This window comes from Chrysochloris asiatica, unplaced genomic scaffold (assembly GCF_000296735.1).
Source record: "Chrysochloris asiatica unplaced genomic scaffold, ChrAsi1.0 scaffold00238, whole genome shotgun sequence".
Classification (NCBI taxonomy): domain Eukaryota; kingdom Metazoa; phylum Chordata; class Mammalia; order Afrosoricida; family Chrysochloridae; genus Chrysochloris; species Chrysochloris asiatica.
In genome coordinates, this window is record NW_006408756.1 from 3,480,901 (window position 1) to 3,498,059 (window position 17,159).

The following is a 17,159-nucleotide window of genomic DNA, read 5'->3' on the forward strand; positions in this document are numbered from 1 at the left end:
ATTACAGTGACACTTGGAATCACGTGCTTTAGTCTATACACGCTACAAGCCCACACTGTTACTACTGGTGTTTAGTTGTTGTTGTTGTTGTTGTTGTTACGTGCCCTCGAGTCAGTTCTGACTCAGCAACCCTGTATAGGGTTTCCAAGGAGCAGCTCGTGAGTTTGAACCATTGACCTTATGGTTCAAACCGACCTTGCAGTCCAGTGCATTAACCTGCAGAGCTACACAGGTGTTTTGATAGTTACTGATTTTGTCAGATTTCCTGGTGTTTTAGCTACGATCGTGGGTTAAGTAGTAATTGTGAACCCGTATTAAGAACTTTCTTGAGAATGAAGCCGTAATTAAAGGAAAAGGAGAAAAAGAAAAGGGCTTCCTCTCAGTTATTAATAATGTTGTAAACTAATAATGTAATTCAATCTAGAAAGATTCTATAAAACAATTTTGTTATTATTCATACAACCTAAGAAATATTACATTTAAGGAACTTGTAATGACATTTACCATGCATTAGTCTATGATTAAAATTGGAAACAAACATGATTAAGGATTCTGTATGGCCTGGTAGTAGGGGAGGAGGCCCATGGGGACCGGGGCTGTTTTACCACTGTTTCCCATAGTTCTCTCTCGTTGGAAACATATGTTGCTGTGAGTGTGGGTGCTTGGATATTTGTGTGTGTGGGGGGGGGGGGGGAAGAGAGAGAGAAATATCTGGTTTTCATTACCATTTGCATCTGCCCACAGTGGTGCCTTCTATTGAAACACGCTAATGTCTTTATGACCCATGGGAATGTACAAGCCAGCCGCCCTCTCCGCAGGATGAATCCTGCAGGTCCCAGAGGCTTTCCTGGTACTGCCAATTCAATTTGTCAATTTCAGCTGTTGGTGAATTCCATAGCACAAGCATCAAATCGACTCAAGATCTCATAAACTGTATAGATCACAATACAGTGAATAATACAAAGAGTGTGTGTGTGTGTGATTTGTTTTTTAGCAAATTTTCCATTATTTGGAAAAGATTAAAAAGCAAAAAGTGAAATCTCCCTTTACTCTAAAAGTAAAGAAAATTATTCAGCTAGATGATCCCGTTGGGCCTTTGGCACAGACGTGCCTTCCCTCTGCCCAGGATCCTCTAAGTCCAAGGCAGGATTCTGACCACAGCTGACTGAGTTTTGCTCAATCCGTTGGCTCCTTCCCAGACCAGCGCAGTGTTGACCGTCCCTCACCGGGCCTGGTTCGAACGCTCTTCCTTCATAGCTTTCACAAGCCAGTCCCTCTCAGTCCCCTCCTCAGAGTTGCTGGTGTCACTCACCTCCATGGCCAGCAGCTTTGAGTAGTTGATTTTCCGCTCTTGGGCAGCCTGGCCTGGAGGGTGAGGAAGGCAGCTAGCCAGAGCAGCAAAACCATGCAACAGGCCTGGTAGAGCACAGCCAAGCTGGAGTACATCACCACGAAGCCCCCCACAAAGCTGCCCAGGCTAGACTCTCCCCTGTAAAAGTGACCTCGGAACATGGAGCTCAGAGACCTCGCTGTTCCAGGAGTGGCTAGGTCCTCCAGCGAGGCCCCCACTGCCCACCAAAGAGTCCCGCTGTTGAGGGCACTCAAGATCTGGACAGGGAAGACAGACCACCAGTTCCAGAGGAAGGAGTAGTAGAGCAGCTGCACAGCCAGGAAGCCCAGCCCCAGTCCCACAGTGCCCACCCTGGACAGTTTCTGAAGCAACACAACCTTGAATGGATAAAGCAGAATTTCCCTCAGCAAGCTGAGGGCAACTGCGAAACCCATGACCAGCTCACTGCTGCCATGGTCTTTCATGTTCCAGAACAGAAAGTTCTGCACAGTTCCACAGCCCTGGTGGCAGCTCCCACCAAAAACACACTGAAGGCCAGGAGGATGAGATGGGGATTACCTCCTATGAGGGGCAATGCTTTGACCGTTTTGTAGCTGGGCTCTCGCCACCGGCAGATGGGGACTGGAAAGGCGATGCTTACTAGCGTGGCCACGATGCTGACAAGAGAGTAGCCATAGAAGTATGCCACACCTCCGGGACCACTTGTCATCATGTAGCAATCCAGCTGCTCCACCAATGCTGTGATGCCACACACACCGGCTGACATGCCCAGCAACCTCCAGACCCACAGGCTTCGGTAGTAGTCAGTGGCATCCACATAGTCCAAGTATTCATAAAGACTGCCATCAGCCACTTGCTCCAGAGGGGCTGTCAGCAGCTCCCAGAACACCACGAACCCCAGGGAGAAGATGAAAGTCCACTGTAGCCCTTGCAAGGAGAGGTCAAGATTCTGTGCTTTCTCCTTGTCTACCAACAAGTTGGTTGGATGCCCCAGCATGGTACTCTCAGGAAGCAGATGGGGCGAAGTGTTGACCACCTCCAAAGAGGCAAAGTGATGGAGGAGAACTTGAGGTGTTGTCCTGATTTCCTCAACAGAGTCCACTGAATAGCTGGACAGATCACTGAAAGCTCTTGGTCACGTTCATCAAGCCCTTTTCTGAAGCTTCCAGAAGCTTCCTCAATTCCAGTCCTCTTGGCTCGGTGGCTTGAGGCCCACTCTTGTACTGTGGTGATATCCACAGTCCGAGAGACCCCCAGTGGCACAACTGTGGTGGTCCTGCCGTTGCTGCTTTCGTTACATGAGCGGTATACCAGGTCTTTGTCCAAAGGCGGGACCAGGACCATCAGCAGGCTGGCTCCCACGGAGCCCAGCAGCGAGCTCAGAAGAAGCGCTCTCCTCTTCTGGTATCTTTTGGCCAAGAAGGCACAGAAGGGGGCCCAGAAGGCTGTGATCAGGTGCTTGGTGCTCATGGGGATGCCCACCCAGGGCGCTGTTAGGCCCAGCTGCCTCAGGTAGAGGGTCAGGAATGGGGTTACACAGGCATCCAGGATCCCACACACCAGGTTAAAGAGCCTGGCCACCCCCAGCGTTCTGCTGATGTCCCACTGGGGTTTGTCGTTCATGGCTGCCCACTCCTAGCCGTCCGGGCCAGACGGTGGGAGCAGCTTGGCGCGGTGGGTGCCCTAGCATGTGGACTTTCAGGGGACCTGGGAAGGTGGTGGCCCCATGTCCCCGGGAGGGAGGCTCGAGGGCGCCTCTGGCCTCTGGAGGCACCACGGTCACCGGGTCAACGGAGGCCCGCCAAGTCCCAGCCTCAGGCCAGGAAGTGGCCCTACCCTGAGGCACGGGACAGGGGTGGGGCCAGCGCACCTGCTGCTTCTGGTTATCTTCCTGGGGCCCAGGCCACTTCCCCAGCTGCGGGGCGCAGGTGTGTCAGGCGGGCGTCCTGTGGCCTGCAGGGGGTGCTCCACGGTAGACCTCTAGGGGATGCTGCCTGCATCGCCCACTGAAACCTGGCCTAAATCCCTGAACTATCTCAAAACAATGGACTTGCTGGAAACCCGGAGGGAGGAGGAAATTAATGGCTCCTAAAGGGTCCACCCTAGGAGCTCTGGTAGCGTTGTTGTTGTTGTTGTTGTTGTGAAGTGCCATTGAGTCGGTTCCGACCCATAGCGACCCTGTATAGGGTTTCCAAGGAGCAGCTGGTGAACTTGAACTGCCGACCTAGCAGTTCAAAAGGCTTTGCAGTCTGCCACATTAACCCACAGCGCCACACCAGATAGCATAGTGGTTACAAATCGGCCTGCGAACCGCAAGGTCAGCAGTTCGAAACTACCAGCTGTTCCATGGGAGAAAGATAAGGCAGGCGTTCTGCTCCTGTAAAGATTTACAGCCTTGGAGAACCGGTACAGGGTCGCTATGAGTCGGAACCGACTCCACAGCACATGGCCACCACCAAAGGGTCCACCCTACTATCCTCAGTGACAGTCCTGGACACTAATGAATGAAAATGGCACATCTCTCTCTCTCATACACACACACTCTCTCTCCTACCTTGCTTGATTTTTCTCTATGGCATTAATCACTCTCACACTACGGATTTACACTTCACTTATTTATCTGGGTTACTGTCTGTCTCCATCAGAATCAAAGCTCCAAGAAGGCAGTATTTTTATCCCCGGGGCCTAGAATTGTTACACTGTTTGTGAGCTTTCCCTGGAAGAGGTATGACCTAAAATAAAAAATAAAAATAAAAAAAAAAATCTGATTAGTATTTGTATTTGGGGGTTAGAAACATTACAAATGCATTTACAAATACAATTTAACATTGTGTGCAGTGCATAGTGCTTATAAAAAGACGTACAACACAAACAAACAAAAACCAGGCAGTCATAAGTGCATTTTATCCAAAAGACTTCTGTTGGTTCTGACATAATGTAAATAAATACCTTTTCATTTCCTTTTTAATGTTCATCATTATTGCTTTTTATCATCATACATTTTATTATCAATATGCATTTCATGGAGTCCTGGTGTGGCAGTGTAAGATAAGCACTGGACTGTTAACTGCAAGGTCCATGGTTCAAACCCCCAGAGGTGCCTCAGAAACTCATAGGGGTCTCTATGAGTTGGAACCTACTCAACAGTACTTGACAATAACAACATGCATTCCGTCATAACTCAAATATGTTGTGAGTCAGAGATTATCAGCATGTTCTAAATCACCAAGCAAGTGTTCACAAATATGGTATAATCAGTGATACAATGACCAGAAATTTCAGTGAATTGTGTAAGTTTGCACAGCTATTAAGAGATAGAACTCAAGAAAGAGAGCTAAGTAAAATATTTAGCATGATATTTTTTGTGTAAATCATGTTAAAACAAATGGCATCATAGTATCATGGATATATAATATAATATATAATCTATGTATTTGTAATACTACGCATGTTTTGTGTTCTTTTTTTATAAATAGGCTCAACTTTTATTTCTCCTTTTTCAGCAAACTTTCAGAATTGGCAGATCAATCAGCTAATAATTGTACTGAATGGAATTTACATAATAATATTCAATCGCAACATTGAAGACACAAGTGTAGGTCAAATTTGATGTTGGGTATCACAAATTAAGAGGTGGTGTCCTGGAGTAGCACTGTGGACCGCAAGGCTGGTTTGAGCCACAAGGTTGTGGCTCACCAAACCCTCCAGGGTGCCTGTGAATCAGAACCAACACGATGGTACTTAACAACAACAATAACAAGTAAGAGACAGGAGCCATGGCAGTGCAACGGTTAAGCAACTGCCCGTTATCCAAAGGGACAGGGATTAGAATCGACCAGCTGCTCCACAGAAGAAAGATGGGACAGTCCGCTTCCATGATTATCAACTTGGGCACTCTTTGTATCTGTCAGAATCAACTAGAAGGCCATGGTTTTGTTTTTGTTTTATTTTATTTCTTATTGAAGTAAGAGGTGCTCTTTTCAGATGTAGACTGTTTTCCACAAACAACACTGACAACTGCATTTCCTAGGATTTTTTTTCCCTACTATCATTCTGCATTTGGTTGAAGTTCTCCTTCCTGACCTTATGCTGGAATGAACCCGAGCCAAAAAGAAAGACTAGGTAAAAACTACCTCTCTGTTTTGGTTGAAGCTGCTCCTCCCAGAACCAGGTGTCCGTGCCATGTTCTCTGTAGGGACGAGTTCATCTGTGGTCCAAGTGCACCGTGGTCTCTTCCTTTCTTGGAGCCACAGTCTCTGGTGCCAGGTAGTAACCCAGCCAGGAGGAGCCAACCATGTGCCTCCCAGGACAGCTTACCATGAGTACCTTCACACACCAAGAACTCCCCGTACAGTGGTGGGTCTTTCTACGCAATGTAGTGCTTTCAGGGCATACTCCTCCAAACTGTTGAGGACTTCTCATTCCCACTGCTCTGCTCTGTGTTGTCTACATTCTGTCCATCCGTAGTGGCTTCCATGGTGCTGTGGATCTGGAAGCTATGCTACTGATGTTCCCAATACCAAGAGGATCACCCAAGGTGAAGCTGTAGTCTTCAGCAGAGCTTGCAGACTCAGACATACTAGAAAGAAAGATCTGAGGATGCAATTTCTCAAATCAGTCACACTGGTGACTCGCTTGATTGGGACACATCATCTAGGGGGACCTGTTCCTGGAGGCGGACTTCCAGTTTGGTTAAGTAGAGGGCCAATGAGGGTGAGTGATAACCTCAATGAGGTGGACTGCCTTGATAGCTGTAAGATGGACTCACACGTGTTGGGGATCATGAGGATGATGCAGGAATGGGCAACATTTTGTTCTGTTGTAGATAAGGTCATCACGTGTAGGGGTTCACTGGACACTGGCTAACAACAATAGTATATGGCTTGTCTGGCAGTTGGATTGTGACCCAGTCCTCAACATCTTATGATTGTCCTACCTGCACTGGTCCAGTGAGAGTTCTAACGGGTGTGGGCTCCTTAACATTGGTGCAGGGTCCCCTGTTTTTAGATTCCTTTGCTCCTTTCCAAAGGATTCTGGTTAGTGAGATAAGACACCTTGATGGAGTCTCTGTGTTTTCAAGACATGCCTCTTTTCACTCTATGATTAAATGTGAAAGTTGATTTCAAGCCAGACTGGGAAGCAAATCCAAGATGATCCTTCCTCCCATCTCTCTGGCTTTTTTGGTTTGAGTAATGTAAACATTCTGTAGCTAAGCAGTAATCAGCAAAGGTCTCCGAATACCATGGAGATTGTGTCTGGCATCAACAAAATACATTAGCTTTCCATTTCTATAAATGCGATGTGCATTTAGAAGAAAAATGGAGTGTTTACTCCACAACTACGTATCATTAGGCAGATATCTGTGAGCATTTGATTCCAAAATGCATTTGTAAAAATTCTGTACCCAGACACAAGCCCATATGGCAGAATGGTGACTTGATTTTGGTACACCAGTTCTACAGAAGTTTTGTGCTTTTTTCACTCCCCTTTTCCATAGGAATTTTGGAATAAAGAGTAGAGAGATGGCAGAAACATCCTCAATGTTTTTGCTAAACAAGAACAGTAAAGAAAATGATCCTGTGTGAGGACAAGGCTGTGAGTCCATCTGAGGGCAGACACTCTCTGCTTGCGAGAGAGGGAACAATTTTGATTACAGCTGGTAGGAGCAAGTCCCGCGCATTTACTGACTAGAGACCAGAGAGGATGTTAAGAAGCGTAGGAAGCCTAGGGTAGTCCCCACAAGAAAGAATGACCTAGCCCAAAGTGCTAAAAACATCAAAGTTGAGACACTCCTGGATAGAAAAGCACATCTCATTCGATTTTCAAAGATGCTTCTCCCCTCCCCACCCAATGCAGACTGCAATTCTTGGGTACTGTTTTCTACTTTTATTTACTCACACTTGGTTTTCCTTAGCTTTTCCCCCAATTCACCTGTCACTACCTGGAAGCAATTGAAATCAGAGTGAAGAAGCGTGCCTCACCAGCTGGCAGGACACTCGATTCACAGCTCCGAGGGATGCACCCTGGGCTCGCAGACCCAGAGTACATTCAGCGGTCCCCACCAAGCAGCCAAGCTAACAAGAGGCAGTGATGATCGAAAACACAACAGTGGATGATCTCTTCTCGGAAAGAAGCATGAATGTTTCAAATAGTAACCCTAGCTGCAAAAGCGGGGAGATCAAGAAGAGAATGCATGCTCAGCATCTTCAGGGAGAAGAGCTCCAGAAATCAAAGTGTAACCCAGAGATGAAACGTAGAGTCCTGCAGGTTCAAGCCATGTGTTCAAGGGTGTTGTTTTAGCTATCTCTTGCTCTCTTTTTAATTTGGGGGAAAATGTACACTCACACACTGACCAACGAACAATGTCTACATTCACCATTCAGGGGGCCGACTGGATTCTTCATGCTGTGTAGCTGCTCTGAGCATTGTTTTTTTCCCAAAGACCCCCACCCCTGCTGACATGAAGTCAATGTCCCCAAAGAAACTCCCACCTTCCCTCCCTCCCACCCTTGGTAACCTCTAAAAATTGTTGGTTTCCATATATTTTCTTATTTCATACAAATGAGCTTACACCATATTTGTCCTTTTGAACTGACTTCTTTGGCCTTGGCATGATACTCTCAAGCTGCATCCACACTGTGCCAAGCATCAGGACTTGGCTTCTCCTTGCGGCTGAGTAATCGTGTGCTGCATGTGTGTGTTAGCGTACTGTGCAGATCTGCACATCTGTGCATGGACATTTCGGTTGTTAGGCTATTGTAGAAAGTGCCACAATGATCATTGTTGTGCAGGTATAAACAGGAGGATTTCTTAGCTGGCATTTTGGCTTTCTTCACTCTCCTTGAAAGAGCAAAGGAACACTTGCTTGACAGCAGAGAGGGAGCAAGAACATGGGGTGCTGGGTATAATTAGAGTCACTCACTTGATTCCCACAAGGTGTTGAGGTCCGGATGCAGTTATCCCCATTTTATAAACAAAAAACCTGAGGTTTACCTATACTATCTGCCCTGCTCAAAATCCCACATCGAGTGGCGATAGTGAGGCCAGAACCCATGTCCCTCTGCCTCCAGCCTTCCTGACAGTCCACCTAGTATGGTGGTCTCACCGTTGAGAGCCCAGGGATTTCATGCATTACATATGTTGTTATAGGAATCATGTGACTCAGTGGGTTATGCATTGGGCTGCTAAGCACAGGTCAGCAGTTTGGATCCATTGGGTGCTCTTTGGGAGAACAATGAGCTTTCTGCTCCTGTGAAGGAATTAGACGAAGTCGACTGCACACAACCACCACCATTGCCTCTTCAGTTCACAGACGACTTCCTGTGCATTGCCATGAGATGCCAATAAAATACCAGCAATGATACTACAGCAGACCTTGACTTTAGTAAGCTGAGACCTTTGTGAAGTCTCTAGAAACCTCACATGTGTAGAGGACTTCAATGGCTCTTTATTTATCTGCACTTTCAGCATTTGACTATCGCCTTGAAGGTAGCTTTCAGTAGGAAAGGTTTAAAAGCACTTTGCATTATCACGTTAAGTGCCATTGAGTTTGTTTTGACTCAAAGCAATCCTGTAGAGGGGTTCCAAGGAGCGGTTGGTGAATTTGAACCACTGACCTTGCAGTGGCCTATGGCTTATCTTACATTGCCACACCGGGATTATCATAGTGGTAAAGTTTAACTTCAGTGAGAGACAAATACCCTACAAACATCTCACCCGATGCTCAGAACAAACTCAGGGAGGCTTCCTTCTCATGCCCCACTCCTTTTCAGGCACAGAGACAAGATTCAGAGCTCCAGAGTCTAAGGCTTTACCTGCCCAGTGTCTACACTCTCGTTGACTACAGATTTCTGGAAAGGGATTCATGCAGAAGGCAAAACAGAACAACCATGGTGCCTGGTGGCCCAGCCAGCAGCCAGCCGTCTCATCTCCCTGAATTCTTGCCTCAGCGTCTTGATTCCTACATGCCAGGGACCTAGTTAGATCCAAAACCACAGTAATCCATGATGGTGACTAGTGCCTAAACGTTGACAAGCAAATGACATAAGTCAGTGCTTTGTTTCTTGAATCTCCTTCTACTTTAAAGTTAAGATCCCTTGGTGGTGCAAACAGTTTGCCCTTGGCTGCTAACCAAAACAGTGGCAGTTTGAACCCACCCAGCAGTGCTGTGAAAGTAAGGGCTGGTGGTCTACTTTGGTAAAGACTAAAGCCAAGAAAACCCTGTGGTGCTCAGTCCTACTCTGTAACCCACTGGGTTTATGTGAGTCAGAACCAACTTAATGGCAATGGGCTTGGTTTTGGTTTTGTTTGTTGAAGTAGAATCAGTTTGTTGTTCAGAGTGTCATAGACTTGGTTCAGATTCCTAGTGACCCTGCATAGGGTTTTCAAGGAGTGGCTGGTGAGATTGAGCCACCAACCTTGAGGTTACCAGGACTTCAGAATCACTATTGTTGTTGCTGTTGTTAAGTGTCATTGAGTCAGTTCCAATTCATAGACCTCCTATATAGGGTTTTCAAGGAGCAGCTGGTGGGTTTGAGCCACTGACCCTGTGGTTCATAGACCAGTGCTAAACCTATCACCATACTATACGCATCTTTAAATTAGATGGGACAAGTGGAATTCAGGACACTTGGGAGTAGAAATGGGCTTCCTTATTTCAATGTGGAAGACACTGGGCACCACACAAGACCCTGAGCTGAGGCCATGCCTGTCACATACAGGGACTGACACAGAGGTTGTAACTCTCCAGACAGTTAATAGAGATACCATACATCCTTCCTCCATCACCAAGGTACAGCATACATGACATATCATGGACTGCCAGAGCATGAAGAAGTCAGTCTTAGGAGAAACAGTACCAGAATGTTCCTTAAAAACAAGGGTGTCTTGCTTACTTCTGCCATGTCATCAGGAAAGATCAGTTGCTAAAGAAGGACATCATGTTTGGTAGAGACTCAGTGAAATGAGGAGAGCCTTCTAAGAGATTTAATTGACACAACAACCAAACACTGGAGTCAGGGATACCAAGGGTCCTGAAAATGGCTCAGGATCGTGCAACGTTTCATTTATCTCTAACAGGTCACCGTGAGCTGGAGTCCACTCGACGTCAACTAATAACAACAACAATTTGGACTTAATCGTCACTGTTCTCTTGAGGAACTCATGCTTTGCGAGATAAAATCATTGGCAAAACATCAATGCTGAATATAAAGTCTACAACTAATTTGTGGGCATGAACTGTCATAAATTCCAGAGTGAAAAATTCACAACGAAGCACCTGAGGACTCTAGACTTATGGAAAGAGAAAGGCTGTGTGCTGGTGGCCAGGAGGTAGGTTTGCCGAAAGTGCTCTTGTGCTGTTTAAATTATTATATATTCCTGAGTGTTTTGATGTACATACAAAAACAAACAACAACAACAACAACAAAAACAGAGGGACTAAAAGCAAATACTGTTGAATGGTGATGCATGGAGGAGATTGTAATCATTGCAATGAAATGAAATACCATAGGATGGGAGAAAAACTGATGTGCTCCCATGAAAGCTATCACTCAATTCACAATGAAAACTTCTAAAAAATTCACCATGATCCCCAAAGAGAAATGAACTCATGTAGCTTCTCATTCTTGAGTTTGTGTGTTTTTCTGTTTTTCGTTGATCACTCTAGCATGACCAGAGAATTTTTCAAGAAAAGAGAAATCACAGAGGAGTTTTCAGCTCCCCAATCAGCTTTCCCCAAACTTGATACCATTAAATTACCTGCTGTATCTGACATTATTCCATTTTTCCCCAGGCTTATTTAAACAAAAACCTATACAGCAGTTAATTAGAAAGATTAAAAAACCAGGCTGCCTTGGGTCTAGCCACTGCTCCACTCCACGGGAAACCACCATGCGTGGAGGAGATGTGTTTTGGATATGTCTATTGGAGGTCAGATAACATGCCTCAATTTTCACAAGTGTGGTTGAGTCTAAAAGACTGAAAATTGTACTTCAAGTGTGAAATAGAGGTTGTGTTGTTTAACACCATCCATGGGAAAGCTACAAAATGCATTAGGGTGGGCAATTTAGGGTGTGCTTTTACAATCATCTCACAGAAGTGGAGTAGACAGGAGTGAGACGGAACGGCTACCCCGATTGCCCTAGCTAACCCAATAATTCAATGTGAAATAGACCGTATGCTTAAACTCTGCTAAATTCTGCTCATTTTTACACATGCTGAGATTTAACACTGGTCAGAATTCTGTCCCCTGCACATTGCAGACATCAAACAGTGCCTGCGCTGGCCACTGTGGTCACAGGTGGCATCTTTCCTTGTGCACTAGCTACATGTTTGTCCATGGGTGGAACACGGAACATCATCTGCCATGTTTGGTCATCAGGAGCTGTTGTTATATTCAGAGCACAGATGAGACAAGCACAGAGAACTAAGTGGCCATGCCCATGTGACACACTCAAGGGAACAGTTGAGACGTTGTCTTAGTTTGGGTTCTCTAGAAAGTATGACCAGTGTCATTTGAGGGGATTTTTAAAGTTTGTGGAAAATGGAATAGAAAGATAATGGAGTTTGTCCACGAGTTTTGGAAATTCGCCTTGTATAGATAAACACATATAACTGCACATATATACTTACACACACACACATATACACAGAGAGAGAATTATCTCAAGGGATTGGTTCTCACAATTGAAACTAACAGAGGTAAAATCCATAGGTCAGACTGTAGGTCATATACTTCTGCAAACTTACACCCCAGGATCAGTAGGTCAGGCAGGGCCAAGAGAAAGAGAGATTGAGCACATTTGTTTATATTTTTTTTGAGTCAAACTAAAACCCCAGGGAAATTCCACTGTTAACTGTTTGGTTGATCACATCATACCACATCAGGAAAGGTCATTGTATCACATCAAATGATGGAATGTGATTGCTTTACATTACAAAGTAGAAACCAGCTGGACACCTGGCTAAACCAGGATCATGGCTCAGACACATCCACCCATAAGGAGCAGTTCTACGCTGTGCTGTAGGGTCACTGTGAGTTAGCAAGGGGCTGAATGCTTAGCTGCAAATCCAGTGTATGGCTTTTCTTCAATTGCACTGACCTTTGATTAACAGTTTAAGCTCTATGGTGGACAATCTGGAACAAAACCTGATTTCTCTGTTCATGCACTATGAGACCCTCCCTGGGCAAAGCATGTTTCCTGTCTAATCTATGCTTTCTTGCCTGTAAGGGGTATAACAATGCTGACTCCATGGAGTGCTGTCAAGACAAATGGAAATTCGTTGGCTTTGCTAACTCCTTTCCTCTCCCTACCACATACCTTCCCTTGGAATTTAACTTCTGGATACTGCAGGAGACAGGAAAAGCCAGGAAGCATTTGAAATGGGATTCCATTGCTTAAAGCAGGCAGTGTTCAGATGCTCCCAGATGCTTGACTAATGGTCTCTTGGCCAGGTGAGTGGGGATCGCTGAAGCTGGCCACTGGCTGACCATGGAGTATAGGATGCCTTCTTGGGTTTTTTTTCCAGCCCATGCACATGCCAGCCCACAACAATCTGAAAACCAAGAGAAAACAGCATGCTATTTAGAATTTGGGATAAATATCTGTGAGGGAGTAACGCTAAGACTATAACCATGTCACTAAATAGTACCTACAGAAATTGTTGAAATAGTGTCTAGTTGGTTGTGCATAATTTTGCCAAAAAGAAAAGAAGAATTAGCTGATGCAGAAGATGAATGGGTTCTAGGGTTAAGTTTTGTAATGAGTACGGTGGCTTGATGGTTCCGTAACTGTCTGATATTCAGGTTTTTAATATGAGACATGAGTAGAGTGGGTTGCAAAACTGAAGCCACTACCAAAGAATGCAGATGAAACATATGCTGGTTCCTTCGCATTGTCCCAAGCAGTTTATGAGTATTTGCTCATTAGTTCTCATAGGTACTATGAGATGTTGTTGTTGTTGTTAAAATGCCATCAAGTCAGTTCAGACCCAGAAAGACCCTATGTAGTGTTTCCAAGGCGTCACTGGTGAGTCTCAGCTGCCAACCCTGTGCCTCAAACTGACTTTTCAGCCCAACACATTAACCCACAGCACCACACCAGGAGTAGGCGTTCCTATTTTATAGGAGGCAGTAGCTGCTTAGTAAATATTTATCATTTATATTTATACTACTAATAATTACATGTCTGGCACCAAATGAGGTTTAGGACTGCTTCATTGCTTGGAGAAAACATCTTGATGATTTTTTACTAAGATGGGTGATAACGCAAGTGTTCATAAGTACATAGGAATGGAGTTAGATGCTATTCTTTAAGTTGTATCTCCATACGGTTAACCTGACAAGTAATGCTTCCAGGATCTAGATGAGTACATCAACCCTTGTAACAGAGCTTCTCAACCTCAGCACTCTTGACATTTTGGCCTGATCATTTCTTGTGTGGAGGGTAGCTGTCCTGAAATATGTACGATGCATAGCAGCATCCCTGGTCTCCAGTAGTAGTGGCCTGTCTCCTATCCATGACCATTCAACCCATTTCCAGAAGTCTCCTTTGTACAACAACAGCAAAAATTGATCTTAGTAAGTAAGGCATGACTACCTTGGGCATTCTGTACTTTTAAAGAATTATCTGTGTGAGATCAAATTAAAACAGGCAATGGGATAGATTAGATGAGATGCTCAGAGGGCAGTGGGTTCCAGTCAGTGGTGGTGGGTCATCCCAAGAAGGATGGTGACAATATTAGCACAACTTAACTTATAATCAAAGACTTACATCATCAATGTCACTGAGGAATACACGTAGAAATGGTTGAAATGATGCATGAGTGTGTATATTTTCACACACACACACAATAATAATGCTTCCAGACATCTCCAAATGACTCTTTGGGAAGTAAATTAAACTCTAGCTGAAAACCTACTGTCTCATACCATTATCACAAAATTAGAACAAGTCAAATCTAAATGCTTGTTAGGTTTTTTATTTGTTGGTTTTTTGTTTTGTTTTTTAAGTTTTTATTGTGAATTTTGTGATAATTTACATGAGAGAACATTAGCTTTACATTCATCCTATCATATTTCAGTTCATTGCAATGATTACAGTCCCCTCCATGCATAATAAAACAACCAAAGAGCACACCCTGCAAGCCTGCCTCCCAGCAGCCAAGACACAGCCTCTCTCCCTCTCTGAGTCACTGCTTCTCTGGATAGGGTTCCACATGCCGCTCTTCTCCTTTGATGGCCCCAGGGACCTCTGCTCCTGGACTGAAATATCAACCACTCCCCTCCTTTTGTTATAATACATCTACTTTTATACTTGCAACACTCACAATCAGTCCTGATAGCAATTATTCACTATTGAAGCACAAGAGTCTTATCCCCATCTCCTTTCATCAGCCCCGTCCAGACAGGTTGGAAACCACTCAGTGGAGATTCTACCTCCCCCCACACCGTCTGGAACTAGGCTCCCTCTTGAATGCTTGTAAGTCAGTCACTTCATGCCTTTGTAGGCCCCCATTTTGGGTAGCCAATGTCTAAGTTGCCCATCCCTGTCAACCGTGTGTACCGAGGAGGTGGGAATGATCCTCGCTGTAATGATTTGTTCCCTCTTTTGAGCTACTACATCTGTAAGTATAGGTCAAGTTCATCAAATTGTAGTGGATTGCACTTTTTTCCTTCTTTCTACTTCTAGTTGAATTCTGATCATCCAGCCATTGAAGCCAGTGGGTACTATCTGCAAGTATGGGTGTTCTTGTGCATCTCCCCTCACTGCATATCAGCTGGATGCTTCACTCTCTGCTCTAGTCTTCTGTGGACATGTCACTTTCTTTAGGCCCAGGAGTACCCAGGTCTTGCCAAACTGCTGGCCAACCAGGTCACAACCTGGGTTGAGAGGAGTCTATAGAATGTGGTCAGACTTAGCTCATAACTTCATTGTTGTTTTTGCCCCACTTCTCCTTACTGATGATGAATGTGGTCACCAACAAGACCACATGCTTGCTTGTGTATTCCCCTTGAGTCTTAGTATTGGAAGAAAGCTTGCCCTGAGGGGACCCGACCACTTGCCTGATGGCTCCCCAGCAAACAGCTTGCTTGTTCTTACAGTAGTCAATCAGCCTGCCATTATTGTTCTTGATTTTTCCTACTGGCCTTTCTTTCAAGAAGTAGCTTCTATTCTTCTAGCTGCTCCAAGCTGGTCTACTTATCCTTTCAAGTGGAAATGTTCTACCTCAGAAGATTCTGGATGAGGATCAAGAGTCCACCTATGGTCTTATGCAAAGCAAAGGCTTTGCAGGAAGACTTCTTCACTGGGCAAGCCCTAGCCACATTTTAGGTATTCCAATCAGTTATAGGCTGAAGACAGACTTACAAGATTTCTATGGTGATATTTCTGGCTATTCCTTTCTCTCCCCATCAAGTGTCTGTTTTACAATAGTAGGCAAGTAAAACTAAGGGACAAAAGACAGCCAAGCATCTTAACATTATTTCCTCTCTTTTACCCATTCAAACCATGCCTTAATCCCTATATCCCAGAGCCCTGTTTTGCCAAGGTTGTGCATACATCATTATTTATCTCTGTTCCATTTAACCCATGAAAACCTGCCTAAATGTTCTCCCATCCACCGTGTTCTTCCATTCCTCTCTCCCTTCTTGTGTATTCTCTCCCCCCACCACCCAGCACTCAAACTAACCTGTGTCTATTCCATACCCTGTGCTCCACCTTTCCTTCCCTCCCTCACCACACCCCATACACCCCGGTAACCAGCAATGAATTCCCCCCCCCTTTCAATGTGGGTACTTTTCTTAAGCTTTTACAATTATGGTACTGTGCAGTATTTCTTCTTTTGTGACTGACTGATTTCACTCAGCATAATAGCATCAATGCTCACCCATGTTATACTGTGGCTTGAAACTCCCTTTTTATTCTTCAAAGTAGCATAATATTCCATTGAGTGTATGTCCAAAAGTGTGTTTATCCATTCTTCCACTGATGGGCACTTAGTCTGTCTCCATCTTTTTGCTACTGTAAGTAGTGTTGCTATGAACATTGGTGTTCATAGATTTACTCGTGTTATGATTTGTATTTCTTATTGGTAAATAATACCAAGTAGAAGAATTGCTGGATCATAAGGTATTTCTATTTCCAACCTTCTGAGGAAGCACCATATTGATTTCCAGAGAAGTTGGATCATTTTGTAATCCCACCAGCAATGCACGAGAGTCCCAGTCTCTCCACATCCTCACCAACATTTATTGTCCTCTACTTTTTTGATCTTTGCAGTTATCACTGGTGTGAAATGACATCTCATTGTTGTTTTGATTTGCATCTCTCTAATGGCTAGACCACTTGTCTGTCAGTGTGTCATACTATGGTGGCTTGTGAGTTACTGTGATTCTGAAAGCTATACCATCAATATCTGAATGACCAGCAGGGTCACCCAAGGTGGACAGGTTTCAGAAGAGCTTCCAGAGGAAGACAGAGTAGAAAGAAGGAGTGATGAACTATTTCTGAATATTTAGACACCGAAAACCTTATGAATAGCAGAGAAATACTGTAAAATATAGTGACAGAAAATGAGACTCTCAGGTTGGAAGGAACTCAAAATGTGACTGGGGAAGAGCTCCCTCCTCAAAGCAGAGTTGACCGTGATGACATGAATGGAGTAAAGCCTGAGAGACCTTCATTTGCTAATGGGACAAAAATCAAAATGAAGAGAAACAGAAAATCAGAACATGGAATGTACGAAGTATGAATCTGAGAAAATTTGGAGTTGTCAAAAATGAAATGGAATGCATAAACATCGATAT

General features: G+C 44.6%; 1 pseudogene; it reads right to left on the minus strand.

Annotated features, from left to right (window-relative positions):
• Positions 1 to 1,222: 1,222 nt before the first annotated feature.
• On the minus strand, positions 1,223 to 2,974 carry LOC102815524 (annotated as a pseudogene).
• Positions 2,975 to 17,159: the final 14,185 nt, after the last annotated feature.